General features: G+C 42.5%; 1 protein-coding gene across 1 annotated transcript in view; it reads left to right on the top strand.

Moving 5' to 3' along the window:
- PTPRD (protein tyrosine phosphatase receptor type D) overlaps positions 1 to 27,834 on the top strand; it is a 3,784,543-nt gene that overhangs the window by 855,772 nt on the left and 2,900,937 nt on the right. The window contains exon 3 of the mRNA XM_085633482.1: positions 25,220 to 25,257. The gene's annotated coding sequence lies outside the window, so the exon portion shown is untranslated. The remainder of the gene's footprint in view (positions 1 to 25,219; positions 25,258 to 27,834) is intronic.

Here is a 27,834-nt window from a genome sequence, read left to right as displayed (position 1 = left end):
CACCAATTTTTTTTAAAGGGTAAACAACATTACTTACCTTCTCTCTCTCTTATCTGCGGCCCACCCTCCTCCATGCCGTGGTATCTCCTTGTTGCCGCTGTCCTTCTCCTCGTTGCCGATAGCAACCGCCTACGTTTTACGTCAATCGCAGACTGAGTATACGCAGTTCACACAAGACATAACAGAGAGCAGGGAAGTGTTACCATTTTTTTGGGGCCGGTGGTGCAGGGGCTGAGGGAAGTACTCTGCTCTGCCACGGAGTCGGAGCTTTGCCTCCAATTTCCGTTCCCAGCGGAGTGCGGAGTTGGTAAAGTTCTGAAAACTCCGCTGACGGAGCGGAGTACGCCACCCGGGGTTAGGCTTAAGCCTAGGTTCACTTTATCACTGCTAACCAGTACGAACATGCTTGTGTTTTCTCTTTTAAGCATGGTAGAATTGATTTACATGTGAATTACATATTTAATTTAGTTATACATCAGTTGTAGAGTGGTATACCATATAACCAGGGCCTCTAAATTTAATGCTACTAGTGGGTCTGCAGCACTTATTGTGCCACACACTTAAGCAGCCCCTTAAACATGTCCCTGACCTGCCATTACAGCATGAATGCTGTTTTACACTTCCAATTTGACTTGGTAATATAACCCCCTTGCCAAGCTTTTCACTCCCCTTTTATTGCATATATGTTACCCCTAATATAGCCTCTAGTTAACCCATAGGGAAGGATGCATTGTAATAAAATGTTGGACATCTACTTTTTAAGTTTTGCATGTCCTGGTAGTACAACTCCTAAATTGGTATTTCCCTACTGTAGGGCTACCTGTCCTTTGGGATAACATTGGGTTGCCTTACATTTAATAAGTGCTAACTTCTAAGCAAAGGGAATGTACTGGGAGAACAATTGGTACTGGGAGAACAATTGGTACTGAGGCCGATAGGGAAGAAAGAAGAATCTTTCTTTTATTGGTCTATTGAGGAGGTTATTGACGGGGATTTTAAACTGGCCAAAGAACTGTGGGGAGTTGCCATACCAGATATAGATTGGGTAGATCTGTGGCAAACCTGCTTTAACACCTTATTTACAGTTGTAAAACCAGCCTGGTATAGGAGAAACCACTACTTAACCACACACAGGGCTTATTTGCCTCCGCTAGACTCTCTAAACTAGCTAAGGGTCCTCCTGTCAGTTGTAAGAAATGTGACATGGTGAATGCCTCTGACATACATATGTTCTGGCACTGTCCAGCCATCTCTGAATTCTGGGTGAGAGTAGGGATTACTCTAACTGACTTTTTGGGCCCCCAGTTCACATCACTCTCGGCCTCATCATTTTTGGCATAACAAGTGGAGTCACAGGTTCCATCAGGGTTTTTTTTATTTTATGCTATTTTGTTGGCTAGATGAGAAATTTGTAGGAGATGGGTTGAGGCTATACCCCCACACATTCAGACTGGTTGTCCTCCTTGTATAAAACCTCCAAGATCAACCTGGCCAGATTGAAGAGTAATAGAAAAAAAGCAATTTGGGATTAATTGGTCTCCTGGTTAATCACTTATTATTATTCTTTAATGGGATTATGGGGCCACACTATTAGGTTGAAAATATATTCTTGTTTTTTTTCCCGATGATTATGCCTCTCGGGAAGCTCTCTGACTTCCTTTGGTATCCAGCCTCGATTTTGGGGGGCCTTTAGCAACAGTCATCGGTTACGAGCAATCAGAAGAGAGCGCGACCATCCTCTCCTTGACAATGAGAAGTCAGCAACATGAAGTTGGCTTGTTTGCTACTGGTAGGCGGGCGACATACGTTGGGTTTTATCTCAGTGGCCTACGTCTCAAGAAACAGAGCAATAGTAGCGAAATCCTATTCTTCTAGCCTAACCCCACCCCCCAAGTGGTGCCCCTTCAGTCCTGGACCATTGGTGGCGGTGCTAAAGATGCCCAGATAACCACAATCCAAAACCAGGAAAGTTTTTAGTTAAAAACTGTTCTGAGAACCTAGCGACCAATATGCTTGTCTATCCACCTAAGGTACATCACTGGTTGGCCTGACTTTGAAGCAGCTTCCGCTATGTTCTTCTCTGTAGCAACACTTCTTGTTAATACAGCATATTCTGTTCAATGATCCTTCGCCAAAAGGGTATCCGGCCTCCTGGAACTCTTGTTGGCTACAGCCTCCTGTCTCCTGCCTCATTCTCCTGGAGATTTTCGACTTCCAACAACATGACTAAGTCTGAACATAGAAATCTTTACCACAACCTCGTCCATCAGCTTCCCAATGATGACGCTGCTTTCTCAGACACCTCCTGCTGCTTTACCTGTGGAATTTTACCTTCTCAGAAAATTTTCTGCAAATGTTCTTCTAAGTCTGAAGCAAAGCGCCGACTGCGACTCAATCCACTTCTTTTACTTGATCTGCTTTCCATCGCGTTTCCCCATATTTTTCCATTTTGACCCGTTCTTGCTCAACAAGATGTCCACGGATGGAGCTTTGATCTTTTAAGCTCTAGATTTTACTAAACATTTAAAAAATTTGCATTTTTGCAACTTTTCAGAACCACAGCTGCATGACACATCTTTGACACAGAATCCCGCAATGCTTCGCAGACCAGGATTTAAGGCACTTTTATTCTGTGGTTCTAACTTGGTCCCTGTATCCATCCGACACTCCATCATGGTCGCCTGAACTTGTGTCCCGTTCCAGCGTGACCAGATAACCACATTTGGCCCTTTGTGCTTTTAGGCAGTATTTGTAATTAAAACTTTGAAACTGCATATCGCCGGTTCTACTATTGGATGTTTGTTGTTTTAATGTCAAATACTTTATTAAATATGATTCTATTTTTCTACATTGTTGTGTCATTTTTCGTGTGTTGTGTTCTTACTTTATTACTGTTTGTTTGCTGCATAAATACTTTACACATTGCCTCTAAATTAAGACTGCTTTTGTGCCATGCTAGAAGAGGGTGAAGTACAGGTTAATTTTGAGGTTAACCCTTACATGGTATTGTGGCTGTTTCTTGAACAGGTGTCCTCCCCACTCAACCAAAATATGAACTACTACTAAGAAGGAGAGGTGAAGGGAAATTGAAGGAGGGGTTTATGGGGTCACATGCTAATATAAAACACAGTCACATATGCATTTAAATCTAATACAGCAGTACTACTGAAAAAAGGCCTAAATGTGCTCCAGCCCAGCCTTGGAGTAAATCAAGCACCGCTCATGGCTGACACTAACACATACAGAAACATACAAAATAACTTGTATTAAATAAAAATGTCTATTTCAAAATATATGTAATAACAGTTTAATTAAATGTGTTTTAAATGATAAATTCTTTTCATGTTTTTTAAAATGAAATCACAAATAGAATAATACAAAATGTGCATCCTTGATTATGACATCATGGACACCAATCATGCTTTTAGGGGTGGTGGAGAGAAAATTAATATTTACTCCATTGGAATTAAGAAAATAACTTCAATAAAAATATTAAATGAAAATGAAATAGGTTACATTTTAGTGCAGTTGTGTTGTCCCTTGTTACTCTGGTAGTTATAGGTGGATAGGAGTTAGGGAATTATGTGTCAATACAAAAAGCCCAAACGTTACTGGTAGTAACTTCCCAGCCATTAATTCAGAGTTAAGTGTCTCCACTCTGTCATTTGAGGGAGGTGGAGACTTATGAGTCTGTATCTGTTCTGAGATCTCCACATAGAAATGATTAATTCCATCAATGCGGATATTTACACAGGTATTAGTTGTGCAAATGCTCTGGGTGGTTTCTTCCCATTCAACTCTGATCAATAGACATTTTTAGCAGCCAAAAAGGAAAAAGGGTTAACAACAGTTTAAATCTTCATGTACAGTGGGATCATTAGGACCACTTAATAAAAGAAGTCTGAGTCAATAACTTGAAGTTAACTGATTTTTATTACACACTCAAAGCTAGTCTAATATAAATCAATCCTAAGAACATACTGTAGAAATATACGATTATTAAAGGAAGATGCAGGTCTTACAATATTGGCCCTCAACAGCAAAGAACATATCAGTATCTCAGTAGCAGTGAAACAAAATATGAGGAAAATAACTTGATGACTGGACAAATTATTACAAAACTTCTCCCCATACATGGAAAAGATTTGCAGCATCTAACAAACCCTCCACTAGCATAGGGATAGGGGACACCCTATTGAATGAAGGAAGCAAGAAAGGTGTCAGCATCAGAACCTTGGGAGATGTTCTTTAGGTAAATAATCTTGTATAGCAGGAAGTCACACAATCAAAAAAGTGAAGAGAGGTCTGTATCTCTCCAAGTCTAAAGGAAATCTGTCTAACCGTAAGGTGGGTTCACTAATTAAAATGCACAAACTATATTCGAAACAACATGACCTCATACACATCTCATTATCTTTCAATTCCCAAGAAAGAACTTGATGCCCTGAACACTGCTCCCATATTCCAGTCTCCGCTTCCATAGGGCCTTTGGATTTCACCTTTCATCTGATAGTCCCAACTGGTAACTCTCCTGTTCTTCATTAAAATTGTTTGACCTTGCCAGTTCTTCTTCACCGCTCTATCTCAGAAATACAATGTGCTTTTCACTAACTAATAAATGCCTTTGGTCTGCCCCTGCAGAGGAGAAAATATGCAGAAAAACAGCTTTCAAGTTAATATTGAATGCCTCAACTGCAAGCTTAAGGCCCAATATCATGCTATTAGTTCTAAAACCTACATATATCCCAATAAATGAAATCTTTACTATGGAAATCAAACCATTCTATACTGTACTCTTATATGGTGCACCCTAACTGATATATTATTAAATGGAAACAACTGGTCACGTTTTATAAAGTAAGCATAAAACACACGTATGATTCATTTCTCTAATCCCTGGTGAGTGCACTGCATAGAAGACATTCCTGAAAAGGAAAACGTTGATATGCTCACACATACATCAAAAAGACACAATAAAGGCACATGCCATATCGTTGGTGCACCATATCTCATTAATATGATTGCGTCGCACGAGTGCATCAGACGAAATGTAAATATATATATGGCCTAGCCAAATGTAGAAGGATGGAGGCAAAATTATGCTACGCCACTTGCTTTTGTGAATTGACCCAATGATGCCTGGCCTTGGCAAAGGAGCGATATTTATTTATTCAATTATTCATTTATTTATGTATTTTTAGTTTATCTGCAAACACATGCAATAGGCAAACAAACTGGCAAATATATATTTTACAAAAATCAAGAAGTGGCCCAGCAGCTCAGATACTCCTTTACAAGAAGCAGTGTACATGAGACCCGATAGATGGCATCTCTCACAGTGCAAGACAAGCAATGGAGGAAGTGGGCTGACCCAGTGCCCCACACTATATACTGTGGTGGGTGGAAACAACACGTGAATGACACTGGATCCGACCAAACAAACCAATGGATGCAGTGGGCTAACCAAGATGTATTTATGTAGCTAGAACAGTCTCAAAGCCAGACCTAAAAAAAATGGAAGGTATCTAGATATTTAGATTCCAACCTTCGCCTTTTCTAAATGAGTCATTTCAAACTTTGACTTGCTCTGCACCTGAGTATTAATCAATGGGAGCTCTTAACAGCATCTGAAAGCTCAATCCAGTTATTGGAGAAAATATAGTAAATGTCTTACTCTTGTCACCTAGTAAATGTCTTGCTTTCGGCTTGCTTTTGTCAATCAATGCTTGACATCGCTGAGGGAGCTGAGTGAGGCGCCGCCATGATTAAAAAGCATCTACTGACAGGAGAACTCCATAGCAGTGCATTAAGGCATAATAACTGCTAGCCAGGAAAAAAAGCGTTCTGTTACAGCAGTTTGTTTATGGAAACATACAATTTAAGGGTAATGATTTTCAGTCACTTCTGTCCAGGAAGATGTAAATGAATATTTCGGAGGTGGAAGGGCTCACCACATTGCAGGATTGCTACTTCACTTTCTCGGTTTTAATGTGACACGTTGCACAGCTACATCACTTACCATTGATTGGACAGTTTTATTTATTTATTTGCGCTCAACGTATTGAGTGGCTCGCGCTGCCTCAAGGCAAGGCCTCTTCTCAGCACGACCGTGCCTCGTGCCATAGACAGCAGGGAGACGCACTTTGCAGGATAACTGCTTCCACAATGTTGTCCACAGTTCAACAAGGAAGAAAGAGGTAAGGATGCAGGTTTTCTCAATGAATGGAGACCTTGGCGCATACACTAAAGCGCAATTCTATATTCAAGGTGGCGCTAAGAGCGTGTTCTAGGGCGCCCCGGTTCTTGCTCTTTTTATACCTTGCAACAATCTGTCCTTAATACGGATTGTTTCTGTTGTGTAATGGTTTCGTGACGACATAGAGCTTTGACTCGTTTTAGTGTGTTGCACCTTGAATTTTGAATGTGAGTGGAACTTTTATAGTAAACAGTGGATGGATTCCGGGGGCTCGGAAAATGTGCGTTCTTTTTGGCTCCATGACTCATTTGGTGGCTGTGCTTTTAAAAACAGACCTTCCTGAGTGCAATATTAATAAACAAAAAAAATTAAAATAATAATAAATAGGCATTAACATAGCTTCAAATAGGGCTTCAAACCAAACGTATACCCTTTTGAGTGCAGTACAAATGACAGATGTTATTGTTAACTAATTTAACGGTACTGAAAGTGGTCCAGCGTTTCCAGATGAGAACTAGTTTGTACTTAAGTGTAACACTAGAAACAAGGCATTGCTTGAAATTACTTTCATGTGCGATTGAAATGGCATGGCTGAGTCAAAGTTCATTCCTAAATGAGTTCTAGAATTTGGTAACTGAGGTTGTGGAAGGTCTATGCTGTGACCATATAAGAGCGACCTATTTAGTGCTCTGATCACCCCAAAATAAGTAACTCTGTTTGGAACCTTTTCAAAGGTTCTAGTTTACTGTTTGTATTTAACTAATCAAATGTTAAAATATCTAATCCTAAATTGATATGGACGGAATAGTCATACATTTTATAGTGTAGGTTGCGGAAATAGATGAAGTTGAACGGATACGAATGCATGAAATGGAGAGAGAATTTGGCTTGGGGTCTCTCCACCGATTATCACTTTCGTTTCTGACTCGTAATCTCATATTCAAATTTGCAGGGTAGATTTTGACCTAGCAGCTCTGGAACTGTCAACTTTAGATTCTTAATGTTATACAAGCTTGCTACTAGATTTTTTCTGTTGTCAGTCAAAGTAGCTGTTTCTCTGACTGGTTAAACACTAATTGTCAGTTATGGTGAATAATTGGCATCTAGCGGACATATTTGTACAATTTAAAATTTTCTCATATGTGCATCGGACCCAACGGCCACCGGGTTGGGTCACTCTGAGCTGTGAGATGCCGACACCGGAAGCGCAACTGGGTCTGAGATATATATAAAAAGGCTGTTTTTGAAATACCACAGTTGCTCTTCATATGGGCCACTGGGAGGAAATCACACGGTGGCCATTGGGTCTGGTGCACATATGGGTGACATGAGGTCCTCCTGCCCTGAAGAAATTGCCAGGAAATATGTACTGGGAATGAAACATGTCGGCCGTTCAATTTAAAATGGTCTAAACATGATAGTGTGTGTTTTTACCATGAGTGCGTTGTTTGATAATTAAAGACGAAAGTCCAATGCCTTGCAACTCATTTTTATGTGACTTTTTTCTTGTGAGGGAGAAACTTCTCTCCCTGTGGAGACCTGTAAGGGAGGCAATAAGCTGTGTAGTTTACACATATAAAAAGATAGGCTTTAACATGCATGCAACATTCTTCTTCACTTTTGGGGTGTTGGTTCCTTCCACTGCATAGGAGGGCTGCCAATGATGATATAATGAGCAAACTAGTGAGTACCTGCCAATTGATTCCTGGTGGATGCTTAAGTGAGTCACTCCCTATATTTCTTCTGTAAGGGTGGTTGATTATTGCACATTTTGTCCCACATGGCACCGGACCTGGTTTTTGTTTTTAGGGTACTCAAATGCAGGGATGTCCCTCTAGATGGATACTAGGGATAACCAGTATCTCTGACATAGATGAAGTGAGCCCTGTAAACCTATGCAAAAGCATTCGATGTGAGCATCTCACAAGCAAACGACTGTGCATATTGTGATTGTTGAGTGGAGGGCGCCCTTGGTTTCCCTCTTTTGCTACTCTGTGTAGCTTTTGGAAACACCAGACCCAGCTCCCTTTCACCCTCCTGCAAAATTGAAAGGAGCTGAAATCACTCTCTGGCCCATAGTAGCCTCTGCATGTGCTCCATCTCCCCTGGACCCTGCCCATGTCCTTTCTCCACTGCATGTTATCACTTACTCCAAGCAGGTGACACGTTGCAATGCAAAATAGCCTGGTAAGTGGCCCAAAATCAGGAATATCTGTGGAAAAGGAATAAGGCTAGGCCTTATCCTGGGCTCATTGTTTCACAATGGCTAGATTTTGATGAGGTGATACTGGCTGGAACCGGAGATATCAGCCCCCTTGTATCCCCACAACAAAATGCGCACTACTCAATATATCAACCTCTGTCTCTTGATTGACCCCTATTTGGATAGGGCTGGTTGCATGTACGAGGAGGAGGTAAATGAAGTCTGGAGATTAGATAAGGCTTAGGGCACTTTTATTGGACTCCAACTTTATCCATTCTTTACAACCCCTTTTGCAAAGGATTATGAACTTGGTCATTAGGATTCAAACCAGACCGCCTGCACATGCACACATACACAATATTATTCAGTTTACTTTATTTCCTATTTGAAATGGCCCTGCTACCCTGCTGTTCATTGGCAGAGGTCCACTCTATCCTACATAGAAAAATACATAAAAGAAACCACATGCACTTTGTTTGTGTCGACATCAGAGAAACTGAATGTTACTTCTAAATAATTTCTCATTCACTGCATGATAAGGTTTTTGAGAAGTGACGGTTTTTCATTTTCAGCTCCATCTGTTTAATACTTTCTGGGATTTTATAGAAAATGTCAGTTCCTTGATTGTTCACTCAGCATACACATGTGACATTATGTTCTTTACGTAGTCTTTCAACTAGGTATTCCAAGGTCTCTCAAAATCAGCCACCTGTTTACGCTAAGAGTTAAATATTATGAGCCTGATTCACAAAGGTAAACTTACAAGTTTTTGTAAGTTTACTATTTTGGGGGATTCACAAAACTGTGATTTCATAATAACCTTACTAACTACGGACGGAAAAAGTTAGGCCTTTTATATGTTTTTAGGTGCGGGGTGCCTGGATAACCTCACGGGTGACAAGTGGCGCTCTACAAATCCACCTTATATTTAAAGCTCCCAGTTTTCCGTTTTTACTGATTTTTACAGATAAATACAGACAGAAAACCATTTAATTTCTTGTCTGTATTTATTTTTAAATGTGGATAAAAACGGAAATTGTGTGCTTTTTGAGTGATTATAAATACACTTTGCCATGACTGCCAGGTCAATAACTGTGTGGACCGATAGGTAAGGGGGTTAAAAATAAAAGGAATTTTAGTAAAGAGGCTTAAACAGCAGTAGATATGCACTAGGCTGATTCTGAAATGTGTATATTTTCATATAAGTGCATTAATTTATCTCTGTAGGTGTTCATATCCCTGAAACCTGGCAGGCATTCAAGCGTGATTGCGTATTTATTGGTTAAATAAATGGGAAAATATACCCGTTTCAGAGTTATTTTTTTCACCAAACCAATATTAAATATGGATAAATAGAGATAAAGTTGACCAAAAATAAATATGAATACATACAGACAGAAATGTGAAAAAAATAAATACCATAAAACCGGGAGCCCTACTTATATTACACGCATTACAATATAGTTTGGTGAATATCAAAAAAAAGTAAACTTACACAAACGTATAAGTTCACCTTTGTGAATCAGACCCGAAAGTTGGTTGGCTGGCTGTGTATCATAGGAGTATTCTTGAAGGCTAAGCACATATGCAGTAATCTTATAGCAACGCTGAGGGGCATGCTCCTGCAGCCTCATGGGGTGCATGGGTCTGAGCCGCAGGTGAGATGTTCCTAAAGAGGATCAGAGACAATAAAATGTAATTGCTTCCCAGCTCACCTTTAACTACTCAATTAGCACTTGAACATACCAATTCTTTTTTCCCCTTTCCCACTCCCATCCCCAGCAGCTTCTTCTCTGTTCATTGCCAGGGCTTTGCATTAATGTTTGGTTTGAGAAACTTTCTAGAATGGTCCCGATCAAGTAACTAGTAAAGGACTTCAGTCCCAAGTAGACTAACCTGCTTTAGTAAGTGCCAAACTTCCATTGTATTGAAGGGTTTTTAGCACAGTGTCATGTGTTGTGTTTTTCTTATTCCGTTTCTTTATTGCTGTATATGCGGTTTACATATGTTTAACTTTTTAGGGCATTCATTCTCTTACCATTTTACTGGATTTTAGGGAGGTGGTTTGAGGGGAGTTTGGGAGTGCAATCATGCCTAGTTCAGGGGTATGAGCATTATTTATCATGTATTTGAGAGAAATATGTATATATACAGGTCTATGGGATGTAGGCCAAGGTTTTCTCATTCTTCTGCTCCGTGATTTCCCTGTGAGGACATCCAGAAGCAGGAAATTGTGGCTAGAACAAGAATCATGTCGCTGCAGCCACTGGTAGGTGTTTGGGAAGACAGAATTCAGGGTCAATGTAGTGGTCATGCAGAGTGCAGGTGAGTGGCTGTTGAGTTGTGTAATGTGTGGCCCAATTGACTGCACAGTTTTGGATGTGGAAGGCAGGGCCAAAACCACTGGTAACTTACCTCAGGAGAGGGGCAGGGCTCAGATCTCAAACCAATGGATGGCTGGGGGCCAAATCAAAGTATCTCCCATAATCCTTAACACCCTTTGTGGCAGCAAGAAACTCTTTCCATTGTCGAGAATGAGTTTATTGGGGCTCCAGTTCTCCTGTTGCACCAATAAACCCATTCTTGGTATGGAAAGAGTTTTTTGCTGCCATAAAGGGTATTTAGGATTATGGCAAATACACCGATTTGGTAGCTCCTGTAGTTAAAGAAAAATGTATGCACCATGTGGCAAGACTTTGCAATTTTGCATATCCCCAGTATATTCCCAGTGGCGGCCTGCACCTATCGGGGGTGTGGGGGTTGTAAAAAAAAAGAAAAAAACTTACCTGATTGCTGCATCTCTCCTCTGTTGTCCCTCTGCCGTCTCTCCCGGCCAGAACAGGAAGCACCAGGCTCCCTATAGCTAATTGGTTTGAGCGCTGTGGTTTGGCACTCAGACAGGCAGTGGGAGCCTGGTCATGTTCTCCACCCAGAATGTGATACAGCCTGGGTGGAGAACATGCAAAGTGCCCATGAATATTTGGGCGGCCCGAGACTGCCGGCAAAACATTCATGTGCTTGGAGTGGGTAAAACCCCTCCTTCCCCTGCTCCTGTGTGACTAGCCCAGCCCCGCCCTGCCTGCAAAGCTGCCGCAATAGGAAAACATAAAATGATAATAACATCGAGTTATTATCATTTTATGATTCCTTTATTTCACTGTTGTAAAGAAGTGGGGCGACGCTCGTCCGCCTTAGCGGAGGAGCCGCCACTGTTTGTTCCGTCGTCATGCTAGTGCTCCCTAAAGTTTTCAATCATCTACTTTGACCTTTGTTCTTTTCATTCTTTTTTCCTTTCTTAATTTGTTGCTGTCTTCATTCATTCTTTACTTCCTTCTTCTCTTTCTCACTCCTTCCTTGTACCTTCCCATTACTGAATTCCTCTTTCCATTCTTCCACCATCTATTCCGTCCTCTCCTCCCTTCAAACCCGTCTTTCATTCCTGAATCTTTACCATTCTTACTTTTCTGTCTAAAGTTGAGTGTTTTCAAAATATTCACACCTCTACCAGTCTATACTGAGTCTACACAGGGGTGTAACACAGGCCCCTGCAGCCCCAGCGGTGCGGGGGCGGGCCCAAGTACCCTGACTCTGGAGGGGGGGGCCCCATCCACTTCCGAAGCCTTGTCACAAAGACTGTAGGAAAAATCAGGGTAGCTACGGCGTGGCTGAAGCCTGCTGAACAGGATAGGATATCCCAGCACAGTGACAAACTTTCAAAATCAAATGTTGGCAAAGGAGGCCCCAGGGAAAACGCGCCTCCATGTCTCTTTATATCAGTGAAGAAGGAAACACCTGCAGAGCCCAGGGTGAGAGAGGGGAAAGACACACAGGGAAGGAGAAAGGCAAACGAGAAATAGCAGACACTTAAAAGGCACAGGTGAGAGGGAGAAAGAGAGAGAAAGGGAGAATTAGTGTGAGGTAATAAAGAACCGCTTACAGAGAGAGATGGATACGTGGGAGAGGCGAGAAAAAGGCAGATGAGAGAGGAGACAGGTGTGAGACAGAAATAGGGGAGAGACTGCTGCCAGAGAATTAGAGTAGAGAGTTGATAAAGGAGCAGGCAGGTGAGAAAGGAACAGGGTAGATAGACAGAGAAGAGACAGGTGAAACACAATGGTAAGTGATAGAGTGGAAGCCATTGGCGTAACAAAGGCCCCCACAGCCCCTGTGGTGCGGGGGGGCCCCAAGCTCCAGGGGGTCCCCCAGCACAGTACACTTACTGGGCCTGACTCTGGGACCAGTTAGTTTGATGCGTCGTACACCGTGCATGCAGTGATGGCACTATGCAGTCTGAGGCTAGGTTCGCACGGCCGCAGCCTCTGCATGTGTTCACATTTGGTGCTTGCTGCGCCGCTGACTGCGTGGTCTTCAGGATGGGGGAAGGGTGCATTATTCATGTGCAGTGTAAACTCTACGTGCAATGGCGCCAGCAGTCTGCGCCTGCCACCGAAACTGCAAGGTTGGGTGAGTACTGCTACATCCAGTTGAAAAGGCACTGTATATATCACCCTGTTTGCAATGCTACACCCACTGAATGTGCAGGTATATGCAAGTGTACTTTGAAGAGGGCGGTTTATTATTACACTGTATGGGCATGCATGTGCTAGCTATGTGTATAGGTCACGGTGTGTTTTTGTACTTCTGAGAGGAGTCCGTTTCCACTTTGCGAGCATGCTCTTCAGGGGGGCGGCGAGGGGACCCTCTGGCATCTAATCCTGGTACCTAGTGCTGAGCGATTGTGAGTGACAACCTCCTTGGGCTGCATTGACTCTAGAGCCCCTCATATCTCACTGTATTACACAGACCCACGATAGTGGACCCTCCAAAGTCTTCCTCAGAACCGAGCATTCCTCGTGAATAAAGACAGTAGGGAGGGCCGTGTCAAAAGAGTGCATCCTTCCAGCTAGGGCTCCCTTGTTAAAAGTTCACACTGGGCCACTGTATTTGGTATTGAAGTAAATGCCAAACCGGATGAAAACCAAAGCTTCTGGTGAGTTAAACTCTCGCACATGAGGTCCACAGTAATCTGCAGGGTACCAATTGGAATCTTAACTAGGTCAATTTGGTGACCATCGTTCTAAGGTTGGTCGGTTGATTAATACTAATCCTTGTTTTGAACAGAGCTTAGAAATCCATAAATCAAATAATATGGTATTAGTGCTGTAACATTCCATCCGTATTCATTCAAATTTATGTTTACCCTCTCTTTTCATGGTTTATGCATATTTATTTTGCACTCTGACAAAGTTGCAACTTTAATCTATATTTCCACATGCTTGTAAACGTGCACACACGCGTGCATGTGGGTGACTGTCGGGTTGTTGCAATACTCTAAAATAAAAACATTCAGTTTATTGCATAGACACATGCACAAATAAACATTTATTTAAAGAAATCTCTTCCCCTTTTAAGTTACCCGTTGCATCCACTCTGCCTAGACATTGCTCTGATAGTCTTTTTTCAAAAATGAAAGGTCACTCAAAAGAAGTCATAGTTTTGGGATATTTTTAGTTCCTGAAAGAAAATCTAGGCAATGAAACACTTTGTTTTCCATTTGTATTTCTATGTAAACATCAGTAAAAGAGGAAAAGTGGGAACGTTAGCTATAGTTACTAAATGAAATGTTAACCAGTGTATTGACTTCAGAAGAATGAAGGGCAGAGTTGGCCCTGCTGGGGTTTGAATTCATAGTTTGCAGGTCATGCCAGTGTCACTAGTGGGATAGTACCCTGATCACCTACCAGGTTGCTACTCTATTGGAAGTTTGGCTAATGCACCAGACTTTGGTCTCTGTACTTACAAAATATGACGTAAAACAGTACAGCAAATGTCTATTGTCATTCAACGACGTGTACCCAGGTAAACAACTACTTGCATTAGCGTAGCAAGGATGCCTGGGGCCCTGGTGCAAGCAAGGAAAATGTCACCTTTGACGGCTGTTTCGGTAGTAAATACAGCAATTATCAGGGTTCAATGGCGCCCTAAAGGCACTGCACCTGGTGCCACTGCACCTGCTGCACAAATGATAGCTACGCCCCTGGCTACTTGGTGAGGAACTACAAAGTATACTCACTGTGCAAGCAGCACCCAGGAGACCAGGGACAGCAGCCACTGAGCATGCTCACTTTGTGCATCAGAAGGGGAGAGCTGCAGCCTTGGAGGGGGGCTGCTGGGTGCATTCACTGTGTGAGCAGCTCCCCAGCAGCAGTTGAGAGGAGCTGCTGGCACCACCCCGTAGAGAAGAGAGATGCAATAGGATAATGACTTAATGGCACTAGCTGGGCATGATGACCTGACTGCAAGATGGCCACCTTCCAAACTCTTGCAAATCCTGGTGGGAGAATTCACACCCCTTTTTGGAGTGCTCCCCTGCTTGTCTCTTCAGACTGAACTGCTCGTACTGTGACTCTACACATTGAAAATTCACAAGTGGTTGCTCAGTGCATGTGTTTGTGTGTGTAATTGCATGTAAATCACTGTATTGAGTTTAGCAGCCACAGGCATGCAGTTTGTCTGTTCTCTGTATTATGGAGCTGCAGAAAAGCCAGGTCTGATTCTCTTCGCACGAACCCTCAGAGGCCTGTAGCCTGACGTTCAAGGAAGAGGTCAACATCACTATCCTAAATGAATATGTGTGGTGGGCTACACGCAGTGGAGCTTTAAAGACCAGGACGAGAAATATGGTTCCGTCCTGCTTTCTTTCTTTCTGGACTTAAGATAATGGGCCACCAAACCAGTTTGGGTGCGACCAGCATTATTTCTGGGGGGGGAGGGGCTGTCCAGAGCACAGCTGGAAGTACAAACACATCGAGAAGACAGACATCGCAAAGGCAAGAGCGTGACGCAAGCATTTCTTTCAGGAGGCCCCCTTCCACTCCAAGGCCAAGTAATATTTGTGTGAAATGGGAGACTCAGGTGGCCCCACATTACCTTCTGCAGGGGGGCCCCACCACTTTGCATTAAGCCACAGAGTCTACACACCTCAATGGGCAGGTCCTGTTCTTTTTTACCAAAGCACACTGCCAGGGGTGCTTAATACGAGTAACTGGTTTAAGCCTCAATTTGTGACTGCACAAGATCTGGGTTATTTGGGACTTTTCAGAAATTGAAATCGCCATCCCTAGACAAAATGTGTGCTAATCAAGGTCTTTCATGTCCATTGCGAGAGGTATGTTTTGCACACTTAATTGAAACTGGCATTAACATTGGGGGGGGGGGGTGAATTGGAGTACAGAATTCTGACATTGTAAAGCAGAGGGCCTGATTTCAATACAAGTTTCTTCACAGGCTGCCATCTTAATCCTGGGCATATGAATTTCTCTTAACAAAAGTTGCAATAAGCATAAAAAAGGGTGGCCTTAATTGGCATAAGGCATGTACGAAATGCTAAATAAATACCTGTACATTCCCCCATTCTGTTAATCATGACTACAATTCGTTGTTCCATCCTCTACTCCTTTTTTCATCACCCATTCCTTTTCTTTCCATATCTTCAGTTTATCATTCCAGGCTTTTCTTCTCTATAATTTCTACTTTCCTTCCAGTTTGTTTTCTTCCTTAAATACTTTCGAACCCTCGCCTTACTCTTCCTTCCTTCCATTTTTTCTGTTTATTTCTTCCTCTGTTCCCTCCTTCCTGTGAAGCTGTGTTATTTGCATAAGTGACCATAACTGGTAGGCAATGGAGCACTCACTGTACAGATTCTAAGACAAAGATCCGGGCCGGACTGGCTGTAGAGGGCACCGGGCATTTCCACGGTGGCCCACCAGGGTGGGGGCCGGTTTAGACCCCTGGGGGGACCGTTTTTGTTACAGAGCCGGTTTTGCAGCATAGCGTCAATATCATCCCCCAGCAACAAAAGTTGCACAAAGCTTTCCGCTAGCACACCCCCACCTTCTCCGCCCCCCCCTCCCCTAGGCGACCGAGCTCTTTGCCAGGCGCAGGTTTTGGTTCCCAGCCCCGCCTGACAAAGATACAGTCAATGAGGGAGTGCAGAGGTAACCTGGGTCTGAGTGCAGAAGTGTCTCAATGTACTGTTCTTCCAAAGTTACCTTTCGCTCCAGTTCTCAATCCAGTAGCTGATACATCCTTTTTGCTAGACTTTTAATTCCCGTGCTGTATTTTACTCCGTGTTTACTTTGAGTTAAGAAGGCCAGCAGTTACAGGCAGGCTTGATTGCCTGTTTGTGCACTTGCAGCTAAAGTGCACGCTTTATCCAAGAACTATAAATTATCCAAATGGCAGGCGTTCATGGCCTTGCTTTTGAGCAAGATTTATGACGCAGGCCGTTTCATCTCCCAGATTGGAGTTTACTAATCTCTGGCCCAATCCCCTGACTGATAAGTACCCAGGGACAGCCTCCGCACCCTTAAATCACCGCGGCGGAAGCCCGCAGCGGCGAATCGCCGGAGAATCACAGCTCTGGCCTCCGTGAAAACCCGCGTGTTATTTTTATCCACTGTACTCGTGCGAGCGAGGAAGAGTAATTCTGTTTGCTCCCAGGTGGCTCCAATTTGATTTGAACTCACGGCAGAGTTTAGGCTGATGAATAGCTTTTTATTGAACATGAATACATTGAGAATCCAGATTAGTCAGCCACTTTTTCATCATAATTTAAATTCCAGAGAAAATGCAAACCAAAAAAAAAAAAAAGAAAAACGGAGAGCGAAGGTAAGCGCGGTTGATGAATTGCGCTGGCTGACTCGCTGAATTAATGAAATCATTAGTGTATACGATACCACTATAGATCTGCTCCGCCTCGTGTTTTTGTAAAAAAAAAAACAGCCAAAGAAAATGAATTAATATATCTCTATCAGGTTGCGCACTTGAAAGTAATCCCGTTTTCTGTGGTAAAACTGGGTTTTCATTTCGGCACTAAACCTTTGCTAATGGGAGTGTGCTCGTCGTTAATAGGGTGAGGTGTAGCGGAGGGTGGGTTACTGGGTTACAAATCCAATGCACTGTCTGGCCTGTGATTTATGCTGTTAAGTAACGCAGTGCATGCTGGGAACTATCGCTAACGAGCACGCATTGGTTCGGTTCTTTCTGTGAATGGAGGACTTTTAGGGGCAGATTTACAAGCCCATTGCGTCATTTTTAACATGGGAAAAGTGACTCAAAACTGGCGCAAGGGGCTTGTAAATCTGCCCCTTAGTTCTCAAGAGCTACATACAGTGTATGGGGTGCCCCTTCAGAAGACTGCTTTCGGTTAGCTTGGCTGTCAAGTAAAGTGAGGAGACCTTGCAGAACATGTAAAGACAAAAAAATCAGTGTACTGGTTCGGTAAATATGTCTGTTAAATGGTGGAAGGGAAAGGAGGGTGCTGGTAAAGAACGACTAAAGGTGTTAACTTTTTAATATTGCGTACTTAAAATGTAAAATATTTTAGCAGCAAACTGGTGGGTCAGTGCTGTTCCCCAAGTCACTGCACAGAGCAAATGGCGACACACCAGTGGGACTTCATCTTCTTTACTGAATATTACACGCAGGAAGCTGCCAACATCTCATTCAGCACAAGGGTAAACTCAACCGTCCCTGGTTGAACAGTAACATCCTACCCCACCAGCCCGACCTTATACATGAAATACAGAACCCACCGAACAGAAAGTCCAAGACAATCCAGGGTCATGTCATCATCTTGTGCACACTGTCACAGTAGAGTAGTAAAGGGCCGTTACTGTGGTTCCCTTTCAGGCTCTTACAACGAGTGGAGCGGAGCAGAGTCCTTGAGCGAGATATCGCTCTGCTCAATTATAAGTGGCCCGCGGTTTCTCGCATCGACACTTACTGTTTGGGGTACACTCAGGGCCGGCCAAAGGATGCTGGGACCAGTGCCATCGCACCGGGCACTGACTTCGGGAAGTGGTGTGTTTTCATATATATATAAATGATTTAAAAGCACCTGCTGCAGAGTTTCTCACCTCCATCAATTTTCAGGCAACAATAAAAATGTCAAGATAACTCTGGTGATGAATGGAGCTGCTGGAGAGATGAGAGTTTTGTCTAGTTGAACTTTTGACTCAAAGTAGCACAGAGTGTTAATACCCCTGCTGAAAGCACCTGTAACATGCAGATTACAGAAATGCGCTTAATTTCAATAGTTCAGTGGGTTACCACTTTTGCCACAGAGATATTTTTGCTACTTGCAGTTTATAGGTTAGGATCCTAGTATAGCACAGTGAGTGATGAACTGTCACCAAAGAGCTGCATGCAAACTGCAAGGTATTGGTTAGAGCGCTATGATAACCTCCCCCCTCCCCAGTCTTGCATTATCCTAATGTCTCAAAATGGGTTAATTTGGGTAGAAATCAATTCGTATTAGTAAAGACAACCCCCAACCACTGTGGCACAATTTAGTTCTGAGTTTGCTCTTCTTCGGGCCAAGCACTCTTAAACTATGCTGCCTACCAATATGGATGGCATTTGACTCCTACAACTTCTAGTTCTCTGTCTTATGTAACATTTCCCATAGACTGCTTTACACAAATATGATTCATTGTTTGTGTAATGTGTGTGATGTAAAGTGCTCTGACACACTATCAATGAAAAGAAATGCATGTGAGAGACAGTGGTAATGGAGACTTCAGGGGCACTATTATAGAGTGGTAGTGAGGGAAACCATGGAGAAGGAGGTCATTGGGGGTGCCGACAACCATTGTTGCACCACGCACCGCCAACGCTAAAGCTAGTCCTGGATACACTGGACACTATTTTACGCTTCCAGAAAATCTGAGGAATTCCTATAAAGCTTGTGCCAAAGGAGTAGTCCATCTGCTCCTAGCCCCCATGCCTCCCCTAAGGCAAGTGGATGAGCATTTCATTTTCCCCTTCCATCAGCCCACTTTGTCCCTTTACTGTACAATTGCCCCACGTCTACCCTCCAGCCCCAGCCTTCTTGCTCTTATTTACCACCTCAGAGCATGTGGTAAATGGAATCATTAATCCCCAGAGAACTGGGAATTCTGGGAAGAGCATGAAAATAGTTTTTTTAGGCCATAGGTCATAAAAGTTGAGCAATAAAAAAGAATAAACCATAATAAAATGGCCTCATGAATTCACAATACAAGAATCTTGGAGGTGTACCACACATAGATGTTACATAAAGTACTTCCCCAATAATCTAGCACACAGGAAAAGAGAACATAAACACAAACCGTACACCAAAAGCTAAAATGGTACGCCATTTCAGAGGTGGGGTTTATGCACATAGAAAACATAATATTATGCTACTTATTGCTATCACAGACAAAGCAGTTTAAGTGGAGGAAGGAAAGTACATTAATACAATTCATCAGTGAACCATGGGAGCACAGAATAAAAACTCATAAAATACAATTATATATGTAAAAAGAAGCAGCATAACCCTCCCATCTGCTAACAAATGTCGATGGCAGCTTGCAAGTCTCTCTCAAAGCACAGACTGGAAATTCTGTGAGGAATTCTAACCTGAATTAGCGGGTTTGCACTGTCATTTCCCATTTTGTGGGAGACAACCTGTAATTGCAAGGTATTGGCAGGGTGCTGCCACATAATACTGCTGTTAACTGATGTAAAATGTCTACCCCTCAAGAATTGTGCATCTTGCATTCGAGGTGACAGTGTTTCTGAAATGCCGTGCTGTCTGTTGAACATGTGCAGTCTTAGGGCCTCATTTATGGCATTTTGCCATAGGGCAGCGCAAAAGGCACCTTGCTGTGCTGCCTGACGCCAAAGTGAAAGGGCAGGAATGCACCCTATTTTGGCAACTGGGTGCATTCCTGTCCTTTCAGCCTGCACTGGTGCCGTTTTGGCAGCCTAGCGCCAATGTAGGTGTTGCTCGCATATGAATTTACCCTAAATAAATGAAAATACAAGAAGTGTTTGGCAAAACAGGAACATGTTGGTGTAAATAAACACTGCGGCCGGGAAAGCCTCGACGCGCGTTATTATATACAGTTTATGAGGTAGAATGTAACAATTTCTACATTTCACAAGGCATCTCAGTATAAATTAACAGGTGCGGGCATCTGATAAAGACACAGATGGCTCTCGACCTCAATGAGAGCTAGTGTGGGCCGGTGTGTATGTGCCCCGATGTCCGGTATGTGGAGCGCTTGATCACTACGAGTGGAATGCATGTCGTGCTCTGATTGGCTAAGTGTTCCTATCTACATGTGGTATCTAATATTGTGGTTTTTTGGGGGGAACACAAGCCTTTGGTCAATCATGTTTTATTGAGGCCATTTGTGTCAGACCTGTTTGTGGTGCAACTATCTATCTGTGGGACCGATTAGGGTTTTCCCTGGACGCACGTTTATCTTTGGGCTAAGGGAAACCCCACCTTTGACTTGGTATGCGATAGGCATGGGTGTGGGTCATAGGACCTACCTGACCACGTATCTCTGACTCGGGGTTGATGGGGAGGTCACCTTGGGTAAATCTGAGAGCAAGTAGCCAAGTTCTCTGGAACACCTGAAAATAATATGGCAGTTGCTAGTATCAATTTTGTTGACATTCTCAACATTATGTGTACAGTTGTCATAGCGCCATAGATGTTGTCATTACTTATATTGACATAGTTATGCTTTCCTAAATCATGGCGTACATTGACATTGCTTTTATTAGTAACAACATTGTCATGTGTGCATAGATTGTGCATAGATTGAGGTTTATATTGACATTGCTACTGCCGGTATTGTCGATGTTGTACAGGCATAGATTATGGCATACATTCACATCATATTTATTGGTATTGCCATTGTTGAGCCTGCACATATGGTATTCATTGGCATCGTATTTACCCATTCCAACATAGGCACCCTTGCACCATGGTGCCTCTGTTTCATGCAGGACTGTTTTTTTGCAGTAAGGGGCATCTACCAATGCAAAAACAATCCTAAAAGGTGTTTTCCTCTCTCCATGTGTGCTGTAGAATGAGCACACATGGAAAGAGGAAAAATCAAGGAGAAATAAACATGTTTCTCCTTGTTACACCTCACCTTTGGATGTGTACAGATTTGGCACATCTCCAGGTTTACATCACTTTGTAAATCTGGGGCAGTGTCAAATTCCATGGGTATTGCGTGGGAGAACTCACTCCAATGCCCATGAAATGCCTCCCGGGTGCAGTGCAGAGTAAGGCGATGCAGCGATTTGTGCTGCGCTGCCTTTCTCATGACTTATTAGGCTACTCAGCGCAATGCAGGGTGGCTTTGTGTGGCTTCATAAATCTTTATTAGAGCCCTGCGTCACACATGTGCCACTTTACGTGGTGCAAAAGGGATGCAGGGCTCTCCTCTCATAAATAAGCCCCACAGTGTATTAACAGAAAGTGATGATATGGCTCCCATTGTCTTATCCACCTGAGGACGTAACAAAATTGTTTCCCTAGTGTTAAAACAGGGCAAGTACATGTTCGTATTTTTTTCATTTTGCAATACAGAATTAAGTGAACAGATTTGGCTCCAGTCTCCATTAGGGCAAAATGGAAAAAAATGACTATGAACCCTTATACAATATATATATTTGTCATAAGTCCTTTTACCTGAGAGACAATAAGGTTAGCAAATAATTATTGGTCCTGGAATAAAAAATTTAAGAAAAATAATTTACTACTTTTGCTATCTAAGTGCTAAAATATGGATAAAACTGATAGTTCCTCAAACATGAACTCATATTTCATGTTTGAAGTGATGGGGAAATGGACTTTTTACTGCATGTGCAGCAATAGTAGTGTGTGTTTATGTAACTCCATTTATGTGCTGGTGCAAATGCAATTTCCTCCATTCCGTAAAAAAGCAACAAAAATGATGAATTGTTTTCCATACTTTCTTCGACCTTGTGCATAGCTTCTGTGGTTCAGCTGCTGGAGGTAAAAAAAAAAACCCTAAGGTATCGCAAGCTTGTGCACACTGTGTGTGGGTGACTAAATGTACTCACAGCCACCTCCATAAAATAGGATCTGCGAAGATCCCATGCAAGTACATTTTTTGGGGTCAGTATTGGAAAGTAACAAAACATCTGATTTCTAAGTTTGTTCTGGATTGTCTCTAATATTGGATTATTCTGATTCTGGAAGTATACCAATAAATATATATTATTGTTCAAAGGGATTATTCTGCTGATCTCAATGCACATTTTCATTATAACGCATGGATGACATAGCTGCAAATGTTGGCAGAGCAAATATGAAGGCAAACATTTCCACTTTGACGATAAATTAACTCATTTTGATGGTGGAAGGACCGCCACTGCCGGGCCGGTGGTGGTGGTCCTTCCGCCATCATACTGAAAATTTCCACCACCAAATTAGGGTGGCGGTGGGAATTACAATAGCTGTGTGGTGGTCGGAAGGTCGGTCCGCTATGGTTCCGCAAGGCGGTCCTTTTCCACCCACCTTGCGAAACCCGGAACCGCCGTAGTGATTATGATATGCCCTTCTGCCTGTCTTTTTGAGGTGGATATCCCGCCGCAAAAAGACAGGCAGAGTAAATGGCTTTGGGGGCCTGTTGCAGGCCCCCCTCTGTGGGGTGGTGCACTGGTGGGTACCCATGGTACCCCCCTGCAGTTCCATGCACCAAGTGTTAGGCACCGCGTGGTGCCAGCCACGTGGTGCAGGGAAATGCGGTGCATGCTCTTTTACGTTGCAGATGGTGCTGCAGCTAGCAGCACTGTCCGCAATGTTAAAAGGCCAGGATGCGCCCGCCAGTATGGTGTGTGCATCCTAATTGCACTGGTGGGACTGCCGCACGTCTGACGAGCGGTCCCTTCACCGTTATGATGGAGGGCGGACTGATGTCCGCCCGCCATCATAATGAGCCCCTAAGTTACAAGTGTCACAAAATCATTCATTTGCCAGCAGAAATCTTTGACCTGCTCCTTCGACCTCAAGACTACCAGGACTTAATGGTGACTGCATTGCCCTTATGCAAGGTGGACATCCATCAGTCTTTTTCCTTACCAGGGATTGGTTTGCTCCTATTTACAGGGAGAAACCATCCTGTACATCAGGCCCCTTGTTATTTTGTTCTGCAAAACAAACTCCTACTTTGGAAATGTTTTCTTTCAAAACATAATGTGTTGCCCAGCTTATGCATCAAGCTTGGCACCTGCAGGCAAAGGAACAGTTCCTTTTATGGAGTTGCCACAATGATGACTCAATTGAAGGCAATTAATCAATCAGGTGGTTTGTAGAGCATGACTACTCACCCGTAAGGGTCTCAAGGCGCTGGGGGGCACAGCTGCCCTCCCAGCTGTTCTTTATATCTAATAATCACTAATCTGTCAGAAACGGTGAGACCATAGCCCCCGCTAACCTAGCCAGTCAGACAACCAGTGAGGCCAAATGTCCCTCATGTGGCATCAATATTAGTTTCTCTGCTCTCACTCATTTCTGCCACGGGAATCAGTTTATGTATCTAATTGGACCAAATGATGCCCCTCATCAAGAATCATTGATTCTGACTTGCAAACCGTTAATGAGTACAGCAACTGTGACAAGGCGGTGAAACAATGTTGCTTCCTGTTTATTGATGACATGGAACTCAGCTGTAAGTTTTCTTGTGACTCCAAACCTACGTGGAATCCCTCCCCATTTACCTTTCACCATCTAACAAAATGGGATTTGGCCAGATGCGCTATGCTCATCTTATCCAAGAAACCTTTGTCTTACTTGTTCTATACACTGCAATATTAGCAGACTGGAGATTAAAAAGTATGAAGAAGTGTAGGCAGGAGGAAGAAAAATAAAACAAGCCTTCTCTATGTGTGCAGCTAGATCTAAAACAACATCCCTATCAGCATCAAAAAGCTCCCACTTGCTTACAATCCAAAAATAATTTAAAACCCTTCTCTTCAAGAAGCATTACCTCCACTCACAATTGGAACCCATATGAAATCATACCCCTTTCAATGATCAAGAACTATCTAATAGGGTTTATGGCTATTGTTTAGCTCTCTGTTGTTCACCAGCATTGCTTGCACTATACAAGTACCATCATATACATCATACATACATACTGTCATGTGCCACTGATACCTTCCCTTATTTTGTTGCTTAGCTCATATTTGGTCAGCTCCACTCTTTTTATGGGAAGTGGCTGCTAGTAGGATAATCATCAATCATCTCCGTTAGCACTTCTTTTTAATTAGGTCTGGAGGAAATTTAAATTACGTTGGTGTAATTCACATCATTTTACAAACTTTAAATTAAGCTTGTTATGTGGAATTCCCGAATTCACACCATTTCACATACCTATGAGTCATTCCCTATCAAAACTTACTGCAAATGGAGAAATTTGCAGTAATTTTCAGTAAAAATATTGCTGCGAACTACAGCTGTTGTTCACAGTGCTCTTATTTGAATGCATCGTCACATCAAAAATGAATGCAAGAATGCATTTTTCACAAAAAAATAGCGTAAAATTACAGATTCGTGTTTCTGTGTATTAACATGCAGTTTCATGTAATTTTGCGCAATTATGCAAAGCAAATGACGCTAATTTTGCACAATCCTTCTTCTAATGTTACTACGGAGGCATCTTGGGGTGCCTCTTGCAGATCACACTCCAGCCTATAGTGCTTCAATTAGTTGGCTGCTCAGTTGTTTCCTTCTGGTCGGGGTGGGCCATCAAGCATCACCTCTGTTCGCCATCGGCTCCAGGCTTAGCACAGACACACTGGAACCCGACAAGGTACAGGTTCTAAAGGCTTGGGCACTCTACCTCTCATTCAGCAAAGCTATGTAGCATAGATCTTCATCACAGTTCTGAGGATTTGGTCAGAATTGCTTAATAGAATAAAGTCAAAAAGGCTGTCTCTAATCCAGTTCTTTTTCTCCACAGGCACGCAGAGCTTCAAAAAGTCAAAAAGAGAACCCTGGGTAAGTGAGAGGAAAATGCTTTTATACATTCTTGGGGACAATTGACACCTCCATATGTCCAATCATATTCAAAGATTGTCCAAAACATTTGAAGGAAGTCATTCCCTGCAGAATGCATTTCTCTTTAAGGTAGCCATATCCCTAATAATTTGGGGATGAAACGTCTTCCTTACCAGATGTGTACATGAAGTTTCATTCTCTGCTTAGAACAAGGAAAAAGTTGAGGGAGTAATGCATGGATGAAGTTTGCGTAATTTATTATGTGAAATGCAGACAATATTACACAAAATACCGGTCCTTTAGTTTGTATATTTTCTTGTATTAGCTGTGCCCATGCATCCAATTTGGACGCAATGGCGTATTGTGAACTAAAACAAATAGCACATTGTTGTATGTGGCATGAACAAAAGGCTTTTGTGTTCTATTTGTTGGCATGGTTCCAATGCCTCTATACTGGGTTTTTACCCAAACAACATGTTATGTGATGTGGTACGATGCTGTAATCTTGGACATTATGCTTTATATGAAACTGTGTAAATTACACGCAATTATGCCATGGTAATTGACATCTCACCCAGGCCTAGTTGAATGTGTCATCAGCCTAGTCTTTTCTATGAGGTGTGTTATTTGGTCGAGCCACCCAGAAAAAATGTTTCCCTTAATTTTGCTCTCTCATATCACAGCTTGACCTGCTGGAACTGTTTCAAAGTGTCAACTAGAGTGCAAAGATTTCTTCCTTGTAATGCATAGTGGACAAGAGAGCGCACATGGCTTTGCAGTAGCTGGGAATGGGAGACAGACACTTTTGCATACCACAAATCTTGATAGAATTCTATAAATCTATGGCTTTATACATTCTCGGAGTATCCTAATATGAATATCCCACCTCGAATGTACCCACACACTCACAGATACATCAAAAATATGCTCAAGGGGATGCAGGGTTTCATGGTGTGACCCACTATTTGGATTTAACAAATGAGTTAGTTGGCAATCTCCACTGTCAGGTGGGTAAAAAAGTCTGCACTTCACTAATAAGAACAGCTACCATCAACCATTAGTAGGCTCATAGCATGGGCATGGGGACGGTTTTCACCCTCAATTAGAGTACACCACTGTCACTTTGAGGGCACGCTTGGTTCAGAACTAGGTCCAGAACCCATCATTGTGTAAAGTTTAGGACTCGGTCACGGGGTACACAGATTTGTGTGTGGCATGACCAAAAATAAAAAAGAAAGTGTGACGACGCAGTATGCAGCTCTGGCACTCAAGGTAGAGAACATGACTGTATCTCTTCCACAAGACATTCCCATGCCAGCATCTTTCCAAAGGATGTCTGTAGGACACAACTGGACTGTATAGTGTGCATAGCAGTATGGTCTGGTAGATCACACAGTGAGATATTTTGTTCTATGTAAAGGAGGGCATGCCCCAGGGTTGAAAGTTGTGTTGGTTCTCTTCTTGACCCTGAATCCTGGAAGGAACTAGTAGTCCTCTAGTCCAAAATGTTGTAATTTGACAGAATGCATGTTGATGGGGCATTCCGCTGACTAAGGTTTTGCAATCATACGAATGCGACACATACACGTAGTGACATGCCCTTTTCTGGTACTTGCCATGAAAGTAGCTTCATCCATGCACTGAGGACCATGTTTGAATGCATTGGCTGTGATTTGGTTGTTGTGGGGGGGAATGTCACAAATGTAGGTTAATATATCATCTGTGTTGCATTGACAGTGATATCAGGTGTGTCTAAGTGAAGTTCTTTTATCCATTTCATTTGACATTTTTATTGTGTTTGTCTGTAGAATGGTTTTACTTTCTCTTTTTGAAACAGCAGGAACAGCCGTGATAGCTGTTCCTGTCAATTGGTACAAATGCCCTTCAGGCTGGCAGCCATTTTAAAATTTGGCATGCAGCAACTCCGCCAAGGCAACTGAGTACAATCCATCCGCCAAAGTCGAAATCAGCTCCTTTGTTAAATCAAGTTTCTTTACTTTTAAAGGATTATGCTTTTATTAGAGATTCAGCTTCTTATTAACAAGGTTCATGGCAGTGTGTCTGAGATCTGTAGGCTCGCATTAGAGAGAAGATTTAGATTTTTTTCCAAATTCCTTTCTTTTGACTTTTACATCACTTTAGTTTCTTTTCTTTAAATTGTCTAAACACCAGTAATGTTTCAAAAACTTTGGAACAAGAAGTAACTGCCTACTCCGGTGACATCAGTCTTAAAGTGGTATTTGCTGTGTTTTTTTTAACGTGCTTTCTATTTCCATTTGAAGTCAGGATGGATCAAAGCTGAAATTTCTATACCACTAAGATGAAAAAAAGCTTTCTGTTATCAGTAGTGCCATCTGTTTTTTTATTTTCTTGGGAACTGTTCAAGTTTAAACGCTGCTAATTACACTAAATTCTAGGTATAATAATTTATTAGCAGCACCACGAAGTCTGAAAATATCCTCCCTTCTGGAAAAACATGCAGCTTATGTTATAATACTCTTTTTGTTCTATTTCTATAACATGACTTAAAGAAAGATGCATTTTAATCGATCGTGTATATCCAGCAGTCACGTATCA

The sequence above is a fragment of the Triturus cristatus genome, chromosome 2_1 (assembly GCF_964204655.1).
Source record: "Triturus cristatus chromosome 2_1, aTriCri1.1, whole genome shotgun sequence".
NCBI classification, from domain to species: domain Eukaryota; kingdom Metazoa; phylum Chordata; class Amphibia; order Caudata; family Salamandridae; genus Triturus; species Triturus cristatus.
This window is presented reverse-complemented; position numbering and strand designations above follow the sequence as displayed.